Source organism: Pseudophryne corroboree, chromosome 11 (assembly GCF_028390025.1).
Source record: "Pseudophryne corroboree isolate aPseCor3 chromosome 11, aPseCor3.hap2, whole genome shotgun sequence".
Taxonomy (NCBI): Eukaryota; Metazoa; Chordata; class Amphibia; order Anura; family Myobatrachidae; genus Pseudophryne; species Pseudophryne corroboree.
In genome coordinates, this window is record NC_086454.1 from 294,413,464 (window position 1) to 294,440,660 (window position 27,197).

The window sequence follows — 27,197 nt, forward strand, 5'->3', positions numbered from 1 at the left end:
CTCAAGTAAGGAGGGAACAGCTATTTATTACATGTTCCCGCAACATTCTATAATATCTCATTCATACGATAAATAGAGAGCGAGAAACAGAGACAGACATTTAGTAAAGGAGAAAGTGTAGTGAAAAAGCAAAAATCCCTAGCACCCAGATCTCTCTCTCTCTCTCTTTATATATATATATATATATATATATATATATATATATCCTAGTGTTTGCCCAAAGTTTTGCTTGCGTGGATGTCTGTTATTGCTCAGAAGAGCTAAAAGACAGTAGTGCCATCTAATATTGTGATGTATATTTTATATTGTACACATTCATCACAAAATGTATTTGTAAACAATATGTGCAATTTTTCCTTCAGGGATTAGCACAAAAAGATAGTTGGGGCTACTAAATCGTGAGCAAGCCACGTAAAGCTGCCCATGAGAGAAGCAGCTGGTCCTGAGGGGTTCACTATGGTATGCCGGAGGTCGGGCTCCCGGCGACCAGCATACCGGCGCCGGGAGGCCGACCGCCGGCTTACCGACAGTGTGGCGAGCGCAAAGGAGCCCCTTGCGCTATTCTCCCTCCAGGGGGGTCGTGGACCCCCACGAGGAAGAATAACTTTCGGTATGCCGGCTGTCGGGATCCCGGCGCCGGTATACTGTGCGCCGGGATCCCGTCAGTCGGCATACTGAAGACCACCCGGTCCTGAGATCTACACCTGCAGCCTTGAGCATTTTTCGGGGTGTGCAATACATGTATATATTGTATATACAGTACTGTGCAAAAGTTTTAGGCAGGTGTGGGAAATATGCTGCAAAGTAAGAATGCTTTAAAAAATAGATGTGTTAATAGTTTATATTTTATCAATTAACAAAATGCAAAGTGAATAAACAGAAGAGAAATCTAAATCAAATCATTATTTGTTGTGTACACAGTTTTTGAAGGAACTTAGCAGGGAGGTTGTTCTAGTCATCTTGGAGTACTATTAACCACAGATCTTCTGTGGATGCAGGCTTTCTCAAATCCTTCCTTCTCTTCATGTAATCCCTGACAGTCTGGATGATGTTGAGAATGATCAGGGCTCTGTGGGGGCCATATCATCACTTTCCTTGTTCTTCTTTATACTGAAGACAGTTCTTAATGACATTGACTGTAAGTTTGGGGTCTTTGTCCAGCTGCAGAATATAATTTGAGCCAATCAGATGCCTCCCAGATGGTACTGCATGATGGCTAAGTACCTGCCTGTATTTCTCAGCATTGAGGACACCATTAATCCTGACGAGGGCCTAATTCAGACCTGATTGCAGCAAAATAGTTCTCTAATGGGCAAAACCATGGGGGTCATTCCGAGTTGTTCGCTCGTTGCCGATTTTCGCTATATTGCGATTAGTCGCTTACTGCGCATGCGCAAGGTTCGCAGAGCGCATGCACTTAGTTATTTTACACAAAAGTTAGGTATTTTACTCACGGCATAACGAGGATTTTTCATCGTTCTGGTGATCATACTGTGATTGACAGGAAGTGGGTGTTTCTGGGCGGAAACTGGCCGTTTTCTGGGAGTGTGCGAAAAAACGCTGGCGTTTCTGGGGAAAACGCGGGAGTGTCTGAAGAAACGGGGGAGTGTCTGGGCGAATGCTGGGTGTGTTTGTGACGTCAAACCAGGAACGAAACTGACTGAACTGATCGCAATGGCTGAGTAAGTCTCGAGCTACTCAGAAACTGCTAAGAAATTTCTATTCGCAATTCTGCTAATCTTTCGATCGCAATTCTGCTAAGCTAAGATTCACTCCCAGTAGGCGGCGGCTTAGCGTGTGCAATGCTGCTAAAAGCAGCTAGCGAGCGAACAACTCGGAATGAGGGCCCATGTGCAGTGCAGATGGGGCAAATATAACATGTGCAGAGAGAGTTAGATTTGGGTGGGGTGTGTTCAATCTGCAATCTAAATTGCAGTGTAAAAATAAAGCAGCCAGTATTTACCCTGCACAGAAACAAAATGACCCACTCAAATCTAACTCTCTCTGCACGTTATATCTGCCCCCCCTGCAGTGCACATGGTTTTGCCCATTGTAGAACAATTTTGCTGCTGCAATCAGGTCTGAATTAGGCCCCAAATCCCCAACTCTATTTGCTGAAATGCAGCCCCAAATTTGCAAGGAACCTCCACCTGCAGACACTCATTATTGTACCGCTCTCCAGCCCCTCAGCAAACTGCCTTCTGTTTTAGCCAAATATTTCACATTTTGACTCATCAGTCCAGAGCACCTGCTACCATTTTGCTGCACCCAAGTTCCTATGTTTTCATGCATAGTTGAATCGCTTGGACGTGTTTCCACGTTGAAGGTATGGTTTTTTTGGCCGCAGTTCTTCCATGATGACCTCTTCTGGCCAGACCTCTCCGAAACAGTAGATGGGTGTACCTCGGTCCCACTGGTTTCTGACAGTTCTGAGCTGATAGCACTGCAGGACATCTTCCAATTTCGAAAGGGAAGTAAGCATGATGTGTCTTTCATCTGATGCACTTGCGTATTTATAATGGGTGCAGCGTGTGCGGTGCACATGGGCCCCCCGGGGGGCCACACCACACACCCTTCACCCATTATCTTTAATACTTACCCTCTGGAGTCCTGCAGTGCAGCCGCAGCACTGCATAAACCACTAGTAAAATGGTGTGTTTCGCGCATGCGCAGTTGGAAAATCACTAGGAAAATGTCTGTGGCGCCATTTTCCCAGTGATCTGCGCATGTGCTGTAGACTCTAGGACAGTGCTAGGATCCCCTAGGGACCCCAGTGCCTAGATCTATAGTACTGCCGGCTAGAGAGGAGGGGGCCCAGACAGATCCTGCACACGGGCCTCCTTCTCTCTAGAAACGCCCCTAATCTGATGCACCAAGTTTCCTTGGCCAACTACTGCACCTACGTCCTCAGTGTTGCCTGTTTATTTGTACTTCTTTAAAAGAGTTTGAACAGCACATCTTGAAAACCCAGCCTTTGCCTGGGAGAGACTTTGCTGATGCAGTATAACTACCTCGTGTCTTGTTGCTGTGTTCAGTCTTGCCATGGTGTATGACCTGTGACATGAAACTGTCTTCCACAACTTCTCCTTTGTAGCAGAGTTTGGCTGTTCCTCACCCAGTTTTAAGTCTCCTACGCAGCTGTTTCTGTTTCAGTTAATGACTGTGTTCATCCTACATATGAAAATGATGATCATTATCACCTGCTTGTTATGATTGGTTAATCATACACCTGACTATAATCCTACATAATTCCTGATTTTGTGCAAGTGTACCTAGAAGAATCAATGCTGTTTTCAAGGCAAAGGGTGGTCACACCAAATATTGATTTGATTTAGATTTATCTTGTGTTCATTCACTTTGCATTTTGTTAATTGATACAAATAAGCTATTAAACACCTCTATTTTTTAAAGCATTATTACTGTGCATTTTTTCCCCTCCTGCCTAAAACTTTTGCACAGTATTGTATATTTATATACATATAGTAATTTGTCACCTGTCTGTCCCCCCTCCCTCCCTCCTCGATTGTAAGCTCCTTGGAGCAGGGCCCTCTTCTCTCTCCTACTCATCGACTATCTATACCCGCATGTCCTTTCACTCATAAATGCTCATCTCTCCCAATGGCTGCCTGCCTCTAGTAGTACGGCGGCTACTCCTTTTCTTCCCTATATCTCAGCTGTAGTGTGTACTGAGAGTTGTGGTGCTAATTGTTACCTGTGCTGTTTTAGTTTTTCAGTTAGTGTAATATTAAGTTCTGTGTACCCTGTATTGGTGTTGTGTACGGATACTGGCAGCCATGAAGCCGATGGCCAGAATACCGAGTGACTTTCTAGCTCACCTCTTTTTATATATAGTGACAAAGAAGCTGTGTAGTGAAAGCACACACTGATTCTGGACTTCTCCACTACGGCTTTATTTTGTCAGGATGACCGCACACCAGTAACTGTTACACAGTAAATGTTCATGGCCCTGTCACTGACTAACCAAAATCTATTCCCTAGCCACCGGCCAGCTGTCCCGGTGTCTGCAATACAGATAAATGGCCCAGACAGCCTTTTATACCTTAGAGTCCGTCTTCTCCTCCAAGACTGACAGGCAAGCGACACACCTGCCTTGCCTTCATATGGGAGTATCTTACACCTGCTTTGTTTTGATCAGTCACATGCCTTCAGCTGTGCCAGGCTGCAGGAGGAGCACACTGAAATCAGCAGGCAGGTAAGACCATTGTCTTATCCAAATGCATGCTATTGCCACTATATATATATATATATATATATATATATATATATACACACACATATTTATATCTTAGTATATATATATATATATATATATATATATATATATATATATATATATATATATACACAGTGTCGGACTGGGCCATGAAGGGCCCACCGGGGAAATGGAGTGATATGGGCCCATACTTAAGGGTGTGGTCAGCCTACAAAGGGGGTGTGGCCAGCCTCCACAGAGGCTTGAAATACACAATAGTCTAGTGCAGTTTAATGCAACATATCTACCATGTATAATACAAGTGCACAGTCTGGAACCTGATCCCTAGAGGAAGGAATGGGCCCTCAGGCAGTGGGGCCTACCGGTGGTTTCCCTGGTACCCCTGTGGGCCAGTCCGACCCTGTATATACATATATTTATATCTTAGTATATTGTACCTGCATCACCTTGGTCTGCCCCTCCATCTGCTGCAGCTTCTCGTCCTGTCACCCTGCTCCTGGCAACCCCCATTGCTCCCATTTGTACATTACATATATAAATTTGAGTCAGACACAAGTGCATTTGAGCAGCATTATAAGTGTTTTGAATGGATTTCCCACGTGAATACAACTTGCACCATGATTTAGAACTGCACATATACAGCACCTGTGATCAGGAGGAATGTTCTCATGTAGTGCATTCTTATTTTGTGTGACATTTTTTTTTTTATAGTACTTGCAAGATGGGTACATAGTCTATTATTATATTCTTAACTCTGATGTTTGTAAAACCATAAAATAATATATATCATAAGACACTAATAAGTTCCCCAGGACCAGGAGTTAAATTGCTTTCATACCCAAAATCTGTTTGCTGACAATCGCCCCTCATCTTAACCCCTGAATATATGCCTTATATTATTGATGGTATGCACATGATCTGACTCACTGGTTATCCATTACTAACTGGGGATGGGAGGTGTGGCTTCACGTTTTGTCACATGACTTTGAAGCGTATAATTATACCACTGAGCCAATCCTTGAACATATAATTAACTGAAGAGTCATTTCGCCCCACACTTTCCTGGTCATTATGGATCCAGGAACCTCGTTGCTGTAGATTTAAGTCTTCCTCGCATACTATATATTCTGAATCTGTATTTACAGTTACACCCATTTTTGGTGCATTTTCAACATGCAGTTGCTAAAGTCGAGTAAACAGAACACACAACACAAACAGTATTTTATTTGTTTTATTCATTGCCAAAGAAAACAAAAGAAAAAACAAAAGTGAGTTTTGCAGCAGACAGCTTAGTGCTCAATTAGATGTTAGCCGGTGAACGTTCCAATACTTATCTAGAGGAGACAAAAGACAGATACACAAAATTAAACCACTAGGATTCTTCCACCTCATGTTTAATTGACATATTTTCGTGTTGGCTGAAATAACACATCCTCACAGCTCACTACTGTACACAGTGCCGTAATGACTTCTGGCAAGACATTTTGTTTTTGGAGCAAGTTTCTTGAGTAAGGGGAATCTCCGGAGATATCATTTTTAGGATTAAGCAGTTTAGTTTATTGCTAACCAACCATTTCAAAAGATAATGTCTCTGCTTGTCAACAGAGAAAGCATTGGGACATGATTTACAGCCGCTCTCTGAATTGTTAGCTGTTTGTTGGTTACTCTTAGGGGCTAATTCAGACCTGGGGGTAAATTTACTAAAATGGGAGTTCTATTTAAGATGGGAAGTTGCCCATAGCAACCAATCAGATTCCAGGTATTATCTTCTAGAAGGGTCTAGATCAGAGGTCCTCAAACTCGGTCCTCGGGGGCCCACACAGTGCATGTTTTGCAGGTCTCCTCACAGAATCGCAAGTGAAATAATTAGCTCCACCTGTGGACCTTTTAAAATGTGTCTGTGAGTAATTAATACACCTGTGCACCTGCTGGGTTACCTGCAAAACATGCACTGTGTGGGGTCCTGAGGACCGAGTTTGAGGATCTCTGGTCTAGATAAAGGAGAAGTAGAATCTGATTGGTTGCTATGGGCAACATCCCATCTTAAATAGAACTCCCATCTTAGTAAATTTACCCCCTGATCACTGCTGTGCGTTATTATCGCAGAGCGGGCGATCAGGTCTGAACTGCGCCTGCGCAGGCGCCGCAGTGTGCCGGCACATACCAGAGATGCGATCGCCTCTGCCTGATTGACAGGCAGAGGTGTTCGCTGGGTAGGAGGGGGTGGGCCGGCGGCGTTGGGCCGCCGTTTTTGGGGACGCAGTCTAGGCAACGCAAGCGTGCCTGGACTGTGCGGGGGGGGGGGGGGCGGGCTGCTGTGGCTGCGTGACGTCACACGCAGCCGCTGCGACCCAGAGAGCGACGGGTAGTTCCTGTGCTGGCTGGGAGCTACTCTTCAGATACAAAAGCATCGCCGCCGTGCGATGCTTTTGTACCTGTGCAAGGGGGGGGGCAGAACCAGACATGCGGGGCGGACTAGCCCTGTGCTGGGCGTCCCCCCGCATGTCTGTGAAAGTGATCGTAGATGTACTAAATTTAGCACATCTTCGATCAATTCTGAATTACCCCCATTTACTAAACTACGGGCCGAATTCAGTGAGCCCTGTTAAGTTAACGTGGGGTGATTTAGGGCAGTAGCCTGAGGCTATTCAATTCCTGCCCCTTTTTCACCCGAATCACTTTTTAACACCCATTAACGTAACATGTTAATGGGCGTTGATATACAGCATTTGTTAAAAGTTCACGGATTCGTGCGTTAACAGGGTCACGGCCCCCGTTAACCCTTTAGCCATCAGGGATTATATTTATTTTTTTGCGTCTGTTGAGGCGCGTAAAATAAACTCTGGATAAATGCAGCCGGCGAGCTCACATCGGGGTGCTGATGGAAAACGTGCGCCACTCATGACAGCGGCATCCATTCACCTTCACCCCGGCACCACCGCTGTCTGCACAGCAGCGCAGACAGCAGCAGACACGCATGTGCCCTGTCCCCCAACTACATACAGGACACAGCAGTTGGGAGGTGTGGGTTGTCCCATTGCGGTAAACCAGTCCCAGGTCGAATGACCCGGGTTACCCGTTTACACTGCCCCTGAACATGGATTATACCTGTGCTGAACCCTGGTTGATACCCGGGTAGGATTGGCAGGTAAATTGATTCTTTTCTTTTTTTTTGCCATTTACACTGGCAGCTGACCATGGTCGACCTGGCAATAATCTGGGTTTTCGGACTGGTGTAAAATGGTTATGAATCGTATTAATAAAGACGTTAAAAAAACTTTCATTAGATATATGTTAAGATGAGTACAAGCATTATAGAAAAAAACAAAAAACAAAAGAAGTGTAAGTACACTACTGTTATCACTGGTCGTGGGATTGTTAAATTGGAAGAATCCCTATCTGCTTATTTAAGGCTCCTCTCCAAGTCACCTATCTCTTTGCTTAAAAAAATGACACAATTGACTTCAGGTATGTAGGCACAATAGCAAATACATGTACCATGCTATATAGTCCTTAGGGTCACACACAAGCATCTGTTGGCCCCGCATGTATATTTTTCTCCATACCTTTTTAAACTCCCTTTTGTACATAAGCTAGAATGTGAGCTGCATAAGAACTGTAATAAAAATGTTGTACTCAGCACAGAATATTCAGCACAGAATAAATCTGTAATTATCTTGTATACAAATCAGGACTACACATTGTTCTGATAACTGCTGTCCCTATTGTCACCTCATTTTCAGGTGCCTATTAGGTGCATTCACTGTGTGAGCTAAAAGGGACTGCAGGGGGATCCAGAGAGCTGAGGAAGAACCGTGTCATAATGGATGTGGGCGTTCCACAGAGGTCATGGGCAATAAAAAAACTATTTTATTGCCCCACATATGTCTAAAGTAGGGGAGCTCTCCCAACCCCCACCATCGGGACGAACGTTCTGATCATGGGACAGTCCCCTCAAATCAGGACTGTCCCACGAAATAGGGATGGCTCGGAGGTATGCATTTGTGCTACATTTGACAACTTTTAAAAAAAAAACCCTCTGGGGGAGAGTGGTGTGGTGTCACAATTGCGTCTTCATGACTCCATCCCCTGCTGTTCAAAACCATAATTCAGTGCAGATTGGATCATTAAACCTCTGAGCTGGCCACTTACCAATGGGAAGTGGGCAGGATGCGAGTACTGTTATGCTCTTTCAGGCATCCAGGAGAGCCATCCCAAAGTTCGGGACTCTTCAGGAGAGTTGGCAAGCATGTCTTATGGAGTGGAAATGCGACCTAGAATCCCTTAACGCCAGTCAATTACTTTCAATTAAGATCTTTCTGTGGGAAGCAATGAGTGATTATACACAGATGGCAACCATAAGTGGTCCTCTGTGGTTCCTCTTCTCCCCACCCTCCTCTTGCTAAACATCAAATAAGGAAGTAGAGTGGGAGGAGGAGGCTCAGATGAAGGTGACAGGTGAGAGCTGTCACACCATAGACAGTACCATGATGGTGGAATAGTGCTTGTTTATGGGCCCATCTCTATGAGCTGTTTCTCAGGAGCCACCAATCCCTACAATGCTCTGTGTCTGCCGCCCACACAGACATCAGTAATATATGCAGCTCTCATATAATGGATACAAAAATGCAGAGAATATTGGATCTCAGCTAAGAATTTGTAGGCAAAAAATAGTAAATAATAGGTGTTTACACAATTATAGTGAAAATAAGTGTAACATAATAATACATTGTATATGGTATTATATATAATAATAATAATAATAATAATAATAATTATTATTATTATTATTATTAATTAATTATTTATTTAATTTATTTATTGATTTGTAAAACCTGATTATAACATCTACTTAACTTAAACAAAAATTATTTTGAACAACAGAAGAACACACTGTCATTATTTACTGGTAAATAGCAATACTTCCTAACTGCTACAGAACACAAAGGTCACATACAGTATGCAGGTGACTGGAAGAGAGACATGTCTTTTTCTGTTCCAAACACCATCGCTTGGATAATTTGATGATGAATAGAGAACCTGGTTTCCTGATAATCCCCCTATAGGAATGTGGATCAGGAAATAAAGGCACTTTGTGATTGGCCAGGCTTCCAAACAACCAGATCTGTATAATCTGGTCCTCCAGGTGTGACACAAAAATCTATGGAGGCACGGTCATTCAACAATGATCCCTTCCAACCAAGGGGGTCATTCAGAGTTGATCGCTATCTGCCGTTGTTTGCAGCGCAGCGATTAGGCTGAAAATCTGCATTTCTGCGCATGCGTATGCACCGCAATGTGCACGCGCGACGTACGGGTACAAAGTCCTTTGTGTTTTTGCACAGGTTTTAGCGAAGCTTTCAGACGCACGGCATAACGCAAGAAGATTGACAGGAAGGGGGGGCGTTTCTGGGTGTCAACTGACCGTTTTCAGGGAGTGTTTGGATAAACGCAGGCGTGCCGGGGAAAATGCAGGCGTGGCTGGGCGAACGCTGGGCGGGTGTGTGACGTCAAAAGCCAACCCTCCAACGTTATAATCAACGCACATGAAGAGTAAGTCCAGGGCTGGTCTTGTTCTGCACAAAATATTTTTGCAGGCGCTCTACTGCACAGGCGTTCACACTTCTACAAAGCGAAAATACACTCCCCGGTGGGCGGCGACAATGCGTTTGCACAGCTGCTAAAAACTGCTGGCGAGCGATCAACTCTGAATGACCCCCCTAATCTGTAATTGTGTGGCCATGTGACACCTTAGAAATAAAAGGAAATGTACTCTCCAGCACTGATAGGAACACTGAAAATATTTATTTAAAAATCCATTAGCGATTGTGTCTGGGACACTGCAATATACAGGTATTGTCTGAAACAATGAGAAAAGTGTATACTGCAATATTAGTACACTGATCTCTATAAGAATTTGCTATTTAAAAGAGCCAAGTATATTCACTTAACTTTGGACCTAATTCAGACCTGGATGGTGCTGCGGCAGTGTTCGCAGGCTGCAGCCCGATGAAGTGTGTGCGACGGCATCTCACTTGATCACCTGATTGACTCCCGGGGCTCAGCTCCACTGCCCACATACAGAGGCACAGAGAAACCTGGGCTGGCCGAGCAGTGCAACCTTCCAACGCTCTATTCGACCGACTGCATACAGAGGCACAGAGAAACCTGGGCTGGCCAAGCAGAGCAACCTTCCAACGCTCTATTCGGCCGACTGCATACAGAGGCACAGAGAAACCTGGGCTGGCCGAGCAGTGCAACCTTCCAACGCTCTATTCGACCGACTGCATACAGAGGCACAGAGAAACCTGGGCTGGCCGAGCAGTGCAACCTTCCAACGCTCTATTCGACCGACTGCATACAGAGACACAGAGAAACCTGGGCTGGCCGAGCAGTGCAACCTTCCAACGCTCTATTCGACCGACTGCATACAGAGGCACAGAGAAACCTGGGCTGGCCGAGCAGTGCAACCTTCCAACGCTCTATTCGACCGACTGCATACAGAGACACAGAGAAACCTGGGCTGGCCGAGCAGTGCAACCTTCCAACGCTCTATTCGACCGACTGCATACAGAGACACAGAGAAACCTGGGCTGGCCGAGCAGTGCAACCTTCCAACGCTCTATTCGACCGACTGCATACAGAGGCACAGAGAAACCTGGGCTGGCCAAGCAGAGCAACCTTCCAACGCTCTATTCGGCCGACTGCATACAGAGGCACAGAGAAACCTGGGCTGGCCGAGCAGTGCAACCTTCCAACGCTCTATTCGACCGACTGCATACAGAGGCACAGAGAAACCTGGGCTGGCCGAGCAGTGCAACCTTCCAACGCTCTATTCGACCGACTGCATACAGAGGCACAGAGAAACCTGGGCTGGCCAAGCAGTGCAACCTTCCAACGCTCTATTCGACCGACTGCATACAGAGACACAGAGAAACCTGGGCTGGCCGAGCAGTGCAACCTTCCAACGCTCTATTCGACCGACTGCATACAGAGACACAGAGAAACCTGGGCTGGCCGAGCAGTGCAACCTTCCAACGCTCTATTCGACCGACTGCATACAGAGGCACAGAGAAACCTGGGCTGGCCGAGCAGTGCAACCTTCCAACGCTCTATTCAACCGACTGCATACAGAGGCACAGAGAAACCTGGGCTGGCCGAGCAGTGCAACCTTCCAACGCTCTATTCGGCCGACTGCATACAGAGGCATAGAGAAACCTGGGCTGGCCAAGCAGTGCAACCTTCCAACGCTCTATTCGGCCGACTGCATACAGAGGCATAGAGAAACCTGGGCTGGCCGAGCAGCGCAGCCTCCTGGGGCTCAGCTCAGCCACCCACATACAGAGACACTGGGCAATACACTGCCCTGGTTGCTTAAGAGCCCCATTCCATCCATGGAGATCGATGTTGAGTCTTTGTAGGCAAGCGGCGGATCAGTGATGGTGTCAGCAAAAACCCCTGCTCATTAGCATATTTTTGCATGTCTGCTGACTCAGAATATGAAGTTGCAAATGCAGCTGCGTCCAACTCTGAAACAGGACCACAGATACTACTTTAATGGGAACCAGGGGTATTACCCCACATAGCATTAGTGTCATAGACCCTATTTATAGTGGATTTATAAGGGTTTCTATCAGCGCTAGAGAGTACTTGAGTTCTTTTCCTTTTACAGACTACCCCCAGGGTCAAGTTGGGAGACCTTTCTTCTTAGGCCTTTCTTCCTTTCTCCTTATAGGAGGGATGTACTAAGCATTGCATCCGCGGTGTGAGACATCCCGCTTCTGATCGGGTACATAACGGCGTAAATAACTCCAGTATGTACCTATAAATGTGATTAAAAACACAAATTACAGCTCTCCCGATAAGAGTTGTCTGTTGCGATGACGAACTTTTGGTTTTAGGACCCGGGAGCCCCTCTGCGCATGTGCACAGTGCTGCGGCAGCCACCGGGGGTGATGGGAGGCATCGCTCTCAGGGGGAATTGCGGAGAAAAGCCCATAGGCTTGTATTGGGTAACGCCACATATGGGAAATGCGGCCATATTCCGAAAATGGAAGTTTCTGGATTTTTGCCCACATTTTCCCTTTAGTACGTTCCGCCCTATATATCAAAATAATGCTTTTAATTATTTATATACTATACTTATTCCACTGTAATAGTCCAGAATCTTATAAAATAATGTTATAATCATTAATCCTCTGGAAAAAGAGATTTGCAGATCCGACCAGTGCCGATGCTGACAATAAATAGACAATTCACTATTAAATGCAGCCCAGCACGACGTGCATGTACTAATAAAACTGCTTTCCCAGTCTAGTGAATCCGTCTCGTTGCTGTCTATTTGTGGACAGAAAACAGAAAATAAGTATGTGTGCCGCTGCTGTACTAGGGTGTGTTCTCTGTTCCAGCTACTAGACACCGAGAAGGCAGCCCCGGTTGCTGGAGGGCGCCAGGCGTCGGGAGAGTGTGAAAGTGACGGGGCTGAGTGTCATGTCACCATTTACTCCGAGCTGTCATGTGCTCCTTGCCAGGTAAACAGATGAGAAATTCCAGGAGTGTGCGCATGTTTGCTGACAGGCAGCGGGCTGGGGATGCAGGGAGATGCAGTTAGCCATCGCTCAGAGAAGCTGAGCCACAAAGACGCCAGTCGCATAACTCTACACTGAGTACAGGGTGATACATTCAGCACAACACCCGCTTTGCTCTCATACACACACCGCCCATCATTCATCACTGCACCTCGCTCAGAATTTCTCTTTCTGTGGCAATTCCAGTTTTCCTGTCACCTGCAATTCGGAACGACTGTGTCCTTAGTGTATTTTATTTTCCTTAGAATTATCTCTGATAGTTGGCCTTCTGAACACGTGATGCATTTCTCTTTATGTATTTGCCTCAGACTACACGCTTCCTTTATGTGTTTGCCTCAGAGTACACGCTCTCTTTATGTGTTTGCCTTAGACTACACGCTCTATTTATGTGTTTGCCTCAGAGTACACGCTCTATTTACGTGTTTGCCTCAGAGTACACGCTCGGGGCGCATATAACTGTAGAGAGATTGGCAGAGCCACATTTGGTCGCCCAGCAGCAGTTAAAGGGTTAAGGCCAGCACCATCCGGCGACCTGGAAGCATGGTTTACGAGCTGGTGAGCGACCCTGTGTGATAATGTGTGCGCTCTAACAAGGTAATATTGTGGGTAGCGTGGTATTGGGAGACGCACGTGTCTAAATGCAGATAGGTATTGTTCCCATAGCTCCTGTAGCCTTGGGGTGCTTGTCAAATCTGCTCTCAGTGAATTCCGCCTTCTTCCTCCCTGTCTGCTTTACGCACCTCTTGGCATGTTATTTTGTACAGCCTTTGGGCATTTCAGATTTGTGAATGGGCACTCCCTGGGTATAGCTGCGCATGCCAAGAAGATCGGGCCAAACCTGAAAATCCTGGTTCTTGATTGCCTTCCAAACACGAAAAAAATAAATTCTGTTGGCACTGAAACTGTTAATCTCACTATCTAGGGATAGTTACTACAGATACCTGGGATCCGCACCTGCCACAGCGCAGTAATCACTGCCGTTGCAGTGCTGCCGGACAGTGCCAAGCACGTCTGCCATCAGGACAGGTGCGCTGTCCCTACTTCACATGCAAAAAGCAACGAGGTTCAGATAACTCCTACTTCTAGCAGCAAGTGGATTCATTATTCACCAGCCTTCTGCATGGGTGGCAGCGTTGCTAACATGGTGTGGCCCTTATGTGGATCTACTTACGCTGCATCCAGACGTGGTTTTTTTTATTGTATTTTCAGTCATTTTATACTGAAAAATTAAAAAAACTCTTAAAAAACCTCCCCATTCACTTGAACAGGATTCTAAAAGCAATGATCATCTGGTTCTGGGATGGAAAACTGCCTCGTTTTTCCACGTTATCGCTCGCAGTGACATGTAAAAAGAAGCCCATTGCCTGGTTCTAAAAATAAGAGAGAAATTCAGGATTTTAGCTTTAAACTGCTCACTGTCGCTATCTATCCATTTGTAGGCCGGACAAATAAACTGGTCCCTAGTGAATGAACAGACTGTGTGCTTAGGGATATTGGGTCACCGACAAAATGGCCGCCTCGCAGAAAACAGGAGACGGGCAGGCTGTAACACAGATCTCGCTACCTTATCCGTGTCCTGGAGATAATACACTGACTCCATCACACCCATTCATCTGCTTTCCTCATTAATAAAACATGAAAAATGATATGATTTGACCACTATTACATTACAACAAGCATAGTTCCTGCATTCCAATAAACACCAGTCCACATCCTTTGCTATTTATTCTGTATAATCTGAATAACACTGTTCTGAGAATCTCACCGGCAAAGAGGAATATGGGAAAAGTCAAATCGACATCTATTTATTTCTCTCTGGGACTTGAGAGCCTTTTAGGAATAATAAGTAATTCTAGGTTAAAATTTTGGAGTGTGTTTTTTTTCTCTGTGGTAATACATTTTTCCCAGATGTCTGATTCTATTAAACATTCATCAAAACGGATTTATTTCTTTTTTCTTTAAAAATAATGAAAGTTTGCGTTGTATTTATTAATTGGAGTTTATATTTAAAGATTATTGTATTGTTATGATCCTTGATGTTTGCTTAGTCTATTTTTGTATCCTGCAAGTGTGTTGTTAGAGCAGTGTCTCGCTATTATTAATGAACAGGTTTATGGACTGGTTTGGTTCTTTACAACACAGCAGCAGTCTGGTTTTCTGGGGCCTTATTTACATAATCATGCGCACAGATATTGCCCGTTGCAGGGCAAAGGACACTGGCAATGTCGTTAGGTGAATTTAGCTTAAAAAATATAAAATCCTTGCAACCATTGACCGGCGGTCAAAATACCGACATGGTCAAAATAATGACATTTAAAATACAGACAAGGTCAAAATACCGACATTTAAAATGTTGACAGATCAAAAAGTTGACATGAGTTTTTCATTGAAACCAACTTGTTCATACTTTACCATCCCAGTGGACCTGGATGGGGAATATAATAGTGTTCCGAGCCCGAAGCATGCCGGTACACTTATATGGTGTCCATGTCAGCCTATGTCGACATACACACACAAAAAAACACCGAAAAACTTGTGCTGACTTTTTGACCTGTCAACATTTTAAATGTCGGTATTTTGACCTTGTTGGGAATTTTACATTGTTGAGATTTTGATTGTAGGTATTTTATATATATATATATATATATATATATAAAATGGGCATAAGGCGTCTTAAAGAAATGTGTGTGTGTGTGTGTGTGTGTGTGTGTGTGTGTAAGCCTTCACTCACTCAATCACTCATCACTAATTCTCTTACTTCCCGATATGTTAAGAAGTTGAAATGTAACATAGGTATTCTGCAGGTGGGAAATAGGAAAATGACCTAATCAGAATTTTAATAAACCTCTCCTAAGGGGATGAAAAGGGGGTTGACATAATGACGTCATTACCGATGCGTGGCTTGCATTGCGTGAACGATAACTCCCAACAGACAATCGGATCAAAATTTGGATTGCACCTCGAGTGTGTACAATTTAATAAACTACGAAAATAGTCCTGCCTCTTTTTACCGTATCTGCTACGGGTGCTTCTCGGGTAACAGCAAGAACAATGGATTAATATTTACTTACATTATGACGTCTCAAATTTACATCTCTATAGATTTACCACATTTTTAACACTCATATGTACATCCGGGAAAATCAGAAACTCCTGTGTGAAGAATGAGTAGAACAGCTAGTATATACAGGTTGAGTATCCCTTATTTAAAATGCTTGGGACCAGAGATATTTTGGATATCGGATTTTTCCGTATTTTGGAATAATTGCATACCATAATGAAATATCATGGTGATGGGACCCTAGTGTAAGCACAGAATGCATTTATGTTACATATACACCTTATACACACAGCCTGTAGGTCATTTTAGCCAATATTTTTAATAACTTTGGGTATTAAACAAAGTGTGTGTACATTCACACAATTCACTTATGTTTCATATACACCTTATACACACAGGCTGAAGGTCATTTAATAAAATATTTTTCATTACTTTGTGTATTAAACAATGTTTGTGTACATTGAGCCATCAGAAAACACAGGTTTCACTATCTCAGTCGCACTCAAAAAAATTCCGTATTTCGGAATATTTGGATATGGGATACTCAACCTGTATATATATATATATATATATATGTATATATATACACTTATTATTAGCATATTCCATTGCGCTTTACAATTGGAAACAACAGTGATAGAAAACTGGGTAACAATAGGCAGGCATAGAGGTAGGAAGGCCCTGCTCGCAAGCTTACAATCTATAAATCTAAATAAATATAAAGTTGGTGCTATTACATATTTTAAGTTATGTGCTTGTGAATATGAGGATCTTCTAACCAAATACCCTTATTCCATATGTTCAATAATACGAAAAAGGTTAAAAAAATAAATAAATTAAAAAATGACTATTTCTGCAATTTGGTGATTTTTGTTTTACACACAGACATCAGTAACAAATGTTCCTCTGGTCGCTATGAGGAGCTCTGCTAAATAGTAGGGTATATTCTCTTTGTTTACACTGGTCTTCGTGCATCTCTAGGTTGTGTGTGGTCATTAGGATTATTTTTTTCCAGAGCTGTTTGCTATAGTGGACAGCGGCAGCTAAACCCTTGAGACTAGAGGGAAGGAGCATCAGAACAAGAGACTAATATTATCATTGTGTATTACGCATCACCGTGTTACACAGCGCTGTACAGAGAATATTTGTCATTAACATCAGTCTAAAGTTTATAATAATACTGTATTCATTTTTAAATGACTTCAAAAAGTACAGTAAAAACAAGGCTGGATATCACAAAACAGACAAAGAGGTAAGCGGGCTCTGCAAGCTACAAATTACAGTATAGGTCATGGGTCTTCAACCTGCGGCCCTCCAGCTGCTGTGGAACTGCACAACCCAGCATGCCCTGCCACAGTTCCACAACAGCTGGAGGGCCACAGGTTAAAGACCCATGGTATAGCATAGGTAATCATAAATAGGAGATTTAGTACCACAATTGTATATTGGTCCAGCCAGACTGCAACAGAAAAAAATACTTACATTAATTATAACTATTATCGATAGATTAAAGCCACATTGGGCATAGAAAATTTTATATGAACTGTGTACGGGTTGCGGGAGTGACTGGGTGGTATAGCCTGGGGAGGTGGTTTCAGAATTGAATTAACCTACGTTTAAGAGTTAAGTTTTAAAGGAACTTTTATGGTTTGACGAAATACATGTGTGTTTATATATATATATATATATATATATATACACACATACACACACACACATGTTGAGGCTCCTATATCCAAAAAAAATTTCAACATGACTCAGATAGTGACACCTTTGCTTTCTGATGGGTCAATGTACATAAACTTTGTTTAATGCACAAAATTATTTTAAAAAAATTGTATAAAATGACTGCCAAGCTGTGTGTATAAGGTGTATATGACACATAAATGCATTCTGTGTATGTACACAGGTCCCACCCCAAGATGTCTCATTTTGGTAAGCAAATATTCCAATCTGATACCTGTAACCAAAATACGTCTGGTCCCAAGCATTTTGGATATGAGAGACTCAACATTTTACACACACACGCACACACACGCACACGCACATATATAAGCACAGGAACAATTTAAAAAAAATGTTTAGCAACCAAGTATTAATATCCAGCATAACTGCAGCTGGTGCAGAGAAATAATGGATGACACACATGGGCACATCAGGCTAAGAGAGTACATGCTGTATTAAAGAGAGAATGCAGGACATGGCATAGACAGACAGGGCTAGGAGATATACAGTACACTGCACTGTGAGACACATAAGGTATACGAGGCCTCCAAACTGCAGCTATGACCACAGTCATCACTCTCGATGGCAGACACTTCTCGCCCATCAACTGCCAGGCGCGCTGCTCTATAGCATCCACGCTAGACAATCTGGACCTGGTGCCACCTGCGTAGTCCACCGCAGCCTGGTGACCTGTGCACAGTAATTACAGGTTGTGCATGTACCACCTACAGCTTCCCAGAATTTTATGGGGCAATACCTGGGGACAAGAAATTACATATTTTCACCTGTTACCAAAATGACATGATTTTCTTTGCAAAATAAGAATAATATTATTAATTAATTAATTAATTAATTAATGAACAGTTTCTTAAATAGCGCAGCAAAATCTGTTGCGCTTTACAGTTGGAAAACATATACATGTCAGTACAATGCAAATAAGCCTTAGCTGCTTGTTTGTCATTAGATTGTAAACGCTCCTAAATAGGGAGATTAATATAGTATATTCACTTTACACTTCCATTGTGTGTTCATGCACTTTAGAAAAATTTGTGCAGTTCTGCATTCAACGTTGTGGCTTTATAAATGCTGAATAATAATAATAATGATCCATAGGGGCATAGACACGGAGTTACAGGCCCCAATTGTCGGTGTATTCTCTAGAAAGCGATTGCTGCTGGAAGCTGGTTGGGAACATTGCTGGTATAGAGGTATCACGCTATAATAGCAACCTATGAATATGTGACATTATAGTGTTGGGTCTGCATTAATGGATAGGGGGGTCAGGCATTGTCTCTGGTGCAGGCCAGCCAGATTATACAATGTATGCATGAAATCACTATACCACATGCACCACCTGGACCCCTCTGGCTGATGTTGCTGAATATTTTAGTCTATGAGTCTTCAAAAATTATATATTTAATTCCCATTCCTATTATTATCCAAAATAAAATGTTTTACGTGCAATATTGACAATAGTGATACCATGTGTAAAAACATAGTGTAACAGTACAAAATACAGATAAGCATATACACAAATGTGATATTATAGTGAATTACTCTGTTTATGATATGTTACCATTACTTAATTCTCTTTCACAGTCTACATAGTATATACCAAGAATATGTCCACAACATGCTCAAAAGTAACTGGTGCTAATACTTTCATTGGCAAATACGCCAGATATTATGTAACATATTAACATCCCATATAATACTACTGAGCTAGGGTCCCTATTAAAATGACTGCAATAAACTCAACGTTTGCTGTATATATGTCCCCATAAAGGTCACTGATATGTTTAGTGGACTGTATGTGTGCTTGTGTATATGTGTGTGTGTGTGTGTATGTATATATATATATATATATATATATTAACAGACCCACATATATGTGCGTAGGAACACTACATCCTCAGGTTTCTGGTAACATGATACACCTACCAGCTCCCATGCGTATCAGGCACACCACTGTTTCAGTACATTACAAATGAAGTATTAAACATTATGATTGTCATAGAGAAAAAAAATACATTGTCTACTTTAGTTACTTTTTAATTCAAAAAATATCACTTTGCATTGGCATTCCACATTTTGTAACAACCAAGTGTTCAGCCCCAGATGGTGGGGCCCATTGGTATATACTGTATACAGTAACAATGCTTAATCTAAATGAAATGAAAGGCAAGAGTAGAGGACACACACACACACACACACACACACACACACACACACACACACACACACACCAATAGCTATGTAAGGCCATTTATAGCTACATGTCAATTCTGTAGCAATATACTATTTTAATTTTTTTTATGGGGAGTAGATAGATACATACATATATATATATATATGTGTGCGTTATATAAATAAATAACTGGTAATTATATATATATATATATATATATATATATATACACACACACACATGTACACTGATACACCAAAAATAGTATATTTATATCGCCATTGATATAAAAAATACATGCTGTTGTTGGTGAACCTTCATACCTATAGTTGTGTATAGGTGTGTGTGTGTGTGTGTGTGTGTGTGTGTGTGTGTGTGTGTGTGTGTGTGTGTGTACACACACACACAAATACAATATGCACATGATGTATGCAATACAGATGACATCATGAGAATAGTAAGTATACACAGCATTATGTAACAGAGATGGAATATACAGTGGGAAGTAGTAGCAGCTATTTGGGGGTCTGTGTGGGAGATTCCCCATGCAGCAGCAGCAGCCCCGGAATGAGCTCCTGGTTGGGGTGTGCTGTTATTGGGCAGACAGTAGTGAGAGCTCAGAGCTGCGGTGAAATGTGCGGCCCTCAGAGACCCCCCTGCCTGCCCGGACCCAAACTCTACTGGCCAGTGGCCTCCCCTGTCCTCTAACTTCTATTCCCGGGGATGTCCATGGGGGGGTCATAGTCCTGTCAATCACAGTGTGCGTGGGTACACGTGTGTTTTATGTGTCACATCATGCTGCTAATAATAACACGGCTGCATGCAAACATAATAATGGTATAAATAATATACGCACCGGGAACTACTGCAAATACTATATAAACACATAGCTTATGGACACATCGTGTGTGTGTGTGTGTGTGTGTGTGTGTGTGTGTGTTTTATCTAGAGAGAGAGTTTGTGTGTGTGTGTGTGGGGGGGTATATATGCATGCTTGTGTGTGTGTGCATATATATATAAATAAATGTGTGTGTATAGTTATATATATATATGTGTGTGTGTGTGTGTGTGTGTGTGTGTGGGGGGGGTATATATGTGTGTGTGTGTGTGTGTGTGTGTGTGTGTGTATATATAAATAAATATGTATGTATAATTATATATATATGTGTATGTATGTATGTATATATATATATATATTTATATATATATATATATATGTGTGTGTGTGTATTTGTATATGTGTGTGTTTCCAAATATATTTATATGTGTGTGTGCTTTTGTGGGTATAAATATTTCTAGTGTGTGTGAGACTGTGTATATGTATATACACCTGTATAGTCGGGATCACTGCAGGTATCTGGTTATCCCGATTCTCTTTTTCACGAGAAACTTTTCCAGCTCACTGGTGACCCTGGAGTGGACTGACACGGGAAATTGGGTGACCCTGGGGTGGGAATGGCACGGGAAATTGGGTGACCCTGGGGTGGGAATGGCACGGGGAATAGGATGACTCTGGAGTGGGAATGGCATGGGGAATAGGGTGACCCTGGCCTGGGAACAATGGAGGACCCCAGTATAAGCACTTTGGGGGCAGGACCCAGAAAGTGCTCTTGACTCCCGATTCCCCAGAGAGAGTCCCTGCCACCCTCGGAGTCGCAGCCCGTATTTCCATCTCTCACCCGAGATACAGGAGGACACCCGAGCCGGCTCCTGTACTCCAGCCCATGTGCACAGACACACCGCAACGAACACACATGTGCTGTCCTATGTACAATCTCTACATAACGAATACCAATGCGGTCCGCGGTGGAATTCGCCGCTGTAACGAATATAAGTACATAGCACTGGGGACGACGTTACTGCAACGAAAATACCCGGTTCTATTCCCCAGGGTGCTGATCTGACACGCATGTGCCCCTGACACCCTGCGCTATTCTCCCCATATGGAGTAACTTTGTATACATCATTCCTCATGCCAGCAGAGGGGGTACACGGAGCACGCACCCGCCGACACCCGGGATATCAGTCACCCACTATGCAGCACGGCACCATGGATTGCCCCACACGTATGGCATATATGTCACAGACATAATAGTGTCAGGGTGCACACAAAGCCACATGCAGCTACATTGCACCAGTGCACGGAAACATGGACATGTATGCTATATATTCTTATATACTGTATATGTATATTATATGTGTGCGTATTGCGCACAAGTTGGTCCTCTTCATGCATGTATTGCTATTAATCTAAGTTTATATACGTATGTAATAACATAAGGGGTCCTTTCAAATTCTCCTTATAAGGAAACGTGATACACTGAATACACTGCACATTTTACATTTAAATTTCGTGCTCACCTATTACTCATATTCAATGTAACCTCGCAGAAAGTAACAGCAAATATTTGTAGAGTTTAATAAAAATGTTACAAATATTAATTTAATGCATAATATACACTGGCCATCGTGATGGCATTAAAACACACATATTTATTTGTATACACACACACACACACACACACACACACACACACACACACACACACACACACACACACACACGTACGTACGTACGTACATACATACATATACACAAACACGCGCACACATATATACATACATACATACATACATATATACACACGTATATATCTGTGTGTGTGTTTGTGTGTATATATAAATATCTATATATAAAATCATATATACACACACTATATAAATATATATACACATATACATAGTATATATAATAAACACACACACACACACACACACACACACACACACACACACACACACACACACACCTATCTACACACACTCGTACCTATACAGAATCTATAATACACACACTATAGATAATATACATATACACAAACTATTTTTCCTGTAATATAAAATTACTTATTTTATGTGTTGCAATGTGCTGTCAGCTAATAATAATAATAATAATAATAATAATAAAAAATACAACAGATGTATGTGTATATGTAATAACAGTACAGTATGTATAAGCGTCTGGGGATGTAATAACTGAGTACAGTTTGTATAAACGTCTGGTATGTAATAACAGTGAGTACAGTATGTATAAGCGTCTGGTATGTAATAACAGTGAGTACAGTATGTATAAGCGTCTGGGGATGTAATAACGGAGTACAGTATGTATAAGCGTCTGGGGATGTAATAACAGTGAGTACAGTATATATAAGCGTCTGGGGATGTAATAACAGTGAGTACAGTATATATAAGCGTCTGGGGATGTAATAACAGTGAGTACAGTATGTATAAGCGTCTGGTATGTAATAACAGTGAGTACAGTATGTATAAGCGTCTGTGGATGTAATGACAGTGAGTACAGTATGTATAAGCGTCTGTGGATCTAATAACAGTGAGTACAGTATGTATAGAGAGCAGTATATAGAGATAAGATGGGATGACAGTGTCAATTGAACTTGACACATTGTTGCTGGCTGTGTCCTGTGTGATGGGGTTGTATTAACCAATGTGCATGTGTAATATAATGTGTATATGGTGCTATACACAGTATGTACATGATGGGGATGTAGTGATCAGCATTCATGTGTAATATACTGTGTATATGGTGCTATATACAGTATGTACATGATGGGGATGTAGTATTCAACATGCATGTGTAATATACTGTGTATATGGTGCTATATACAGTATGTACATGATGGGGGACGTAGTATTCAACATGCATGTGTAATATACTGTGTATATGGTGCTATATACAGTATGTACATGATGGGGACGTAGTATTTAACATGCATGTGTAATATACTGTGTATATGGTGCTATATACAGTATGTACATGATAGGGACGTAGTATTCAACATGCATGTGTAATATACTGTGTAGATGGTGCTATATACAGTATGTACATGATGGGGACGTAGTATTTAACATGCATGTGTAATGTACTGTGTATATGGTGCTATATACAGTATGTACATGATGGGGACGTAGTATTCAACATGCACGTGTAATATAATGTGTATGTGGTGCTATATACAGTATGTACATGATGGGGATGTAGTGATCTTAGTGCATGTGTCTGGGTGTAATATAATGTGTATATAGTACCGTACAGAATGTACATGATGGGAATCATGCATGCGTCTGGGTGTAATATAGTGTGAGTGAGTGTGTGTGTGTGAGTGAGTGAGTGAGTGAGTGTGTGTGTGTGTGTGTGTGTGTTTGTGTGTGTGAGTGTATGTGTGTGTAGGGGGGCAACCCTCTTACCTGTGCAATGCAGCCCCCACCTCTGGCACCCCAGTGCCCGGAACCTCCTGCCCCTCAGGTGGGTGAGAGAAGAGGCCTCCCTTTCCTATCTGTCACATGTGCCAGGGCCAGGCTGGCATACCCTGTAACCTCTGCCAGGATACAGCACAGCCAGAGCACACGGCCCGCTCCTCGCAGCAGTTTCCCCGGTTCGCTGTGTGCAGGTGGCTGAGGGTGGCTCCTGCTGCCCAGGGAGGGGGCAGCTGCTGATCATTTGTCTCCCAAAATAATACCTCGGGGTCAGTTCTGACAACACCCCCTCTGCCCCTCCCTAACCCCACTCAGACGCCCTCTGGTCCCCTCTCCTCAGATGCCACAACTTCACTACAACTTTGGCTGTGCAGTGCCCCCCCCCCCCAGCACTACTGTGCGCCCATCATCTCCTACATACATGTGCAACCCCCAGTTGGGTAAGGATGCACAGGAGAAACTTGATACAATGTAGCAACACATGCCATCCGCTGCACATACACATGTCATTAGAACATAGAAAAGGGGGGTCCCTTATTTATGGGGGTCCTCTGTGCTCTGGTCCCACTCCCTCCTTCCCCCTCCCCCCTTCCCCCCTAACCGTGCTGCTGGTCTCCCGCATTCCCTCTCATGTACTCTCACTGAGGAGGTAGAGAAAAGCAGGGACATGTAATAAGGCTCGAGAAAAGCAGGGACACAAGTCTAAAGGAAGGCAGGGACGTCAGGCTAGAGAAAAGCAGGGACACGCAATAAGGCTAGAGAAAAGCAGGGACATGTCATAAGAGTCGAGAAAAGCAGGGACGTAGTAAGGATGGAGAAAAGCAGGGACACAGGGCTAGAGAAATGCAGGGACATGCAATAAGAGGCTACAGCCGAGTCTGTCATCCCAGGACAAACTTTTCCTTTCACTCCCCAGCACTGCCCCCCTCCCCACTCACCTGTGCCCTGCTCCCTATCCTCTGCCACTGTGCCACCACTCAGCACCTCACTTACCCCCTTAGCCACCCCCCAGACATATACCTCCCCATTCCTTTACCCCCCCCCCCGCCCCCTAATTCCTCTGCCCCCCCCCCCCCCCCCCCCATACTCATTCCAGGACACTTCTCCCCCAGTCACCCCCTGTCCCCTATGTCCTTCACCCCCCAGCCCCTGCTGTCCCTCACTCCCCCAGCCCCTCTCCTCCCTCTCTCCCCCCCTCTCCTCTCTCCCCTCTGAATCTCATTGATCCAGGCGCTGGTAATTAGCCCTTCCCGTCGTGCCTGTGTAATGAAGCACATGCGCACTGAATTAATCAGCCATTTTTTGCAGGAAACTAATTAGCAGAATAAAGATCCAAAGACTTTTTTTTCCTCCTGTGCCTGGCGACCGTCAGATGTGAGTGCGGGCTCCTGGTGTCCGGAGCCTCTCCCCCCATGCGCCCGGGCTGCCCCACGGAGCCCGCAGCCACCGAGCCGACACGGCTCCGGCTCTGATCCCGAGCGGCTTCATGGGACCCCGAGCCAAGCCGGAGCGGACTATCCCCCGGAGCCCAGCCGGTGCGCGCCCAGGGCGCAGCGCCCGAGAGCCGCCAGCCGCCAGCCCGAGGATCTGACAACTTTCCCCCCTCCTCCCTCTGGGGGACCCCCCTCCCAAAAACTTGGAGGACTGACCTGCTGTGGTGTCCGGGATCCGCCGCGGGAGGAAGAGCTGGAGGTGCCCGGGAGAGCGATCCATGGCATATCCCATGTGCAGCCGGTCTGTTCCTGGATGGTATGTCACTGTACTGTGCGCACTGTCATCTGCCATAGGTGCCCCCAGCCTACTGTATACGGTGTCTCCCCCGGCACTGGCATCTGCCATAGGTGCCCCCAGCCTACTGTATACGGTGTCTCCCCCGGCACTGGCATCTGCCATAGGTGCCCCCAGCCTAGTGCATACGTACCCTCTAGCCACTTATCCTCTGTAGCCAATGGCACCATGGGGGCACCCTGCATAAATAACTTTATTTTTATTTATTTTTGCATTATTCCTGAGGATTCTGCATTGGGGGATGAGTGAGTTTGGATTTTCTGCTTAATGCTCTGGGTGGAAGAATCAGTAGGGGTACCCGGTGTCTTATTCTGCTCCTTTCTAGGTCCCTCTCTCCCCACCCCCCCACCTCCCCAATGTCAGTTTTAGCAGTGATACAAAGTATAGGATGTCACTCTCTCTCTGGGAGCTGCTTCTCTTTGTCATGCTGCAAGATCTGTCCTTTTGTGTTATTTGGGATTATTTCTGTATTCCCTGGTAACTTTTGCTTATCCCAGTGCCTTGTGTGAAATGGGTTCTGCTTGCTATGGGGGAGAGAGAACACACACAATGTAGAGCTGATTTCCATAATCAATAAGTGTTTGTAGGAAATCCTTTTTTCCTTCATTTCCTGTACTTTTCAGCGGTCTGGGCTGGCCAGCCTTCCCCCTATGGGTAGCCACTGCTTCATAATCGCTCTGTGCGGGCAGCAGGCTAGGATCTGGATTGTTGGGGGTTTGGAATATTTGGGGGGTATTGTGTTCTAGTTGACAGGGGAAGTATGTTGATTTCTCTGCTGACGCTAGCTGCTCTTGATTCCTTTTTACTGCTCGTAGGAGCCAGGAGAAGATTATACTTTAAGAAAAAGAAAAAAAATGTTTTCTAAGAAAAAAAAAAAAGGGAGTATGCAACCCCCAACTTGTGTTTGGAGGTCACCTTTACATGGGTTAGAGGTTGACCTGTGACTTCCATCCTTACATCCCCAGTAATGGTTGGTTAGTTGTCTGCTGTGTATGTTGATCAGCTGGAAATAGAGTATAGTGTCAGAGGATTTGCATCTCGGAGGTGAGAGGTGCTGATGCTGAACATCTTCAGTCCTCAGATGGGTCAGTGAGACCTATACTCCCCCCCCCACCACCACCACCACCACTACCACCCTCACCCTCTGACCATCATACACTGCATGATGTTTTACTAGATGTTTTCCAATTCCTGGCCACATCCAGATGTTGTGTTGTATTTATTTTAGTCACACAATTACATATCCCGTTGATTTGTTTAGAATTATTTATGTTTACATTTGGAGTTTTTTTATTTTTATTTGTGTGGTTTTTATGTTGATATATAAAGTGCCAGTGT

General features: G+C 43.8%; 1 protein-coding gene and 1 long non-coding RNA gene across 3 annotated transcripts in view; one reads left to right on the forward strand and one right to left on the reverse strand.

Moving 5' to 3' along the window:
- Window positions 1-5,451: 5,451 nt before the first annotated feature.
- On the reverse strand, window positions 5,452-24,386 carry LOC134969485 (uncharacterized). Its single transcript, XR_010189494.1, has 2 exons — window positions 24,063-24,386; window positions 5,452-5,568 (listed from the first exon to the last, which is right to left on the reverse strand). It is a non-coding gene; the product is annotated as an uncharacterized LOC134969485 (long non-coding RNA).
- Window positions 24,387-25,255: 869 nt separating this feature from the next.
- The window catches only part of ZFHX3 (zinc finger homeobox 3), a 94,815-nt gene continuing 92,873 nt past the window's right edge, over window positions 25,256-27,197 (forward strand). For both annotated transcript variants that reach the window (XM_063945467.1, XM_063945468.1), the window contains exon 1: window positions 25,256-25,820. The gene's annotated coding sequence lies outside the window, so the exon portion shown is untranslated. The remainder of the gene's footprint in view (window positions 25,821-27,197) is intronic.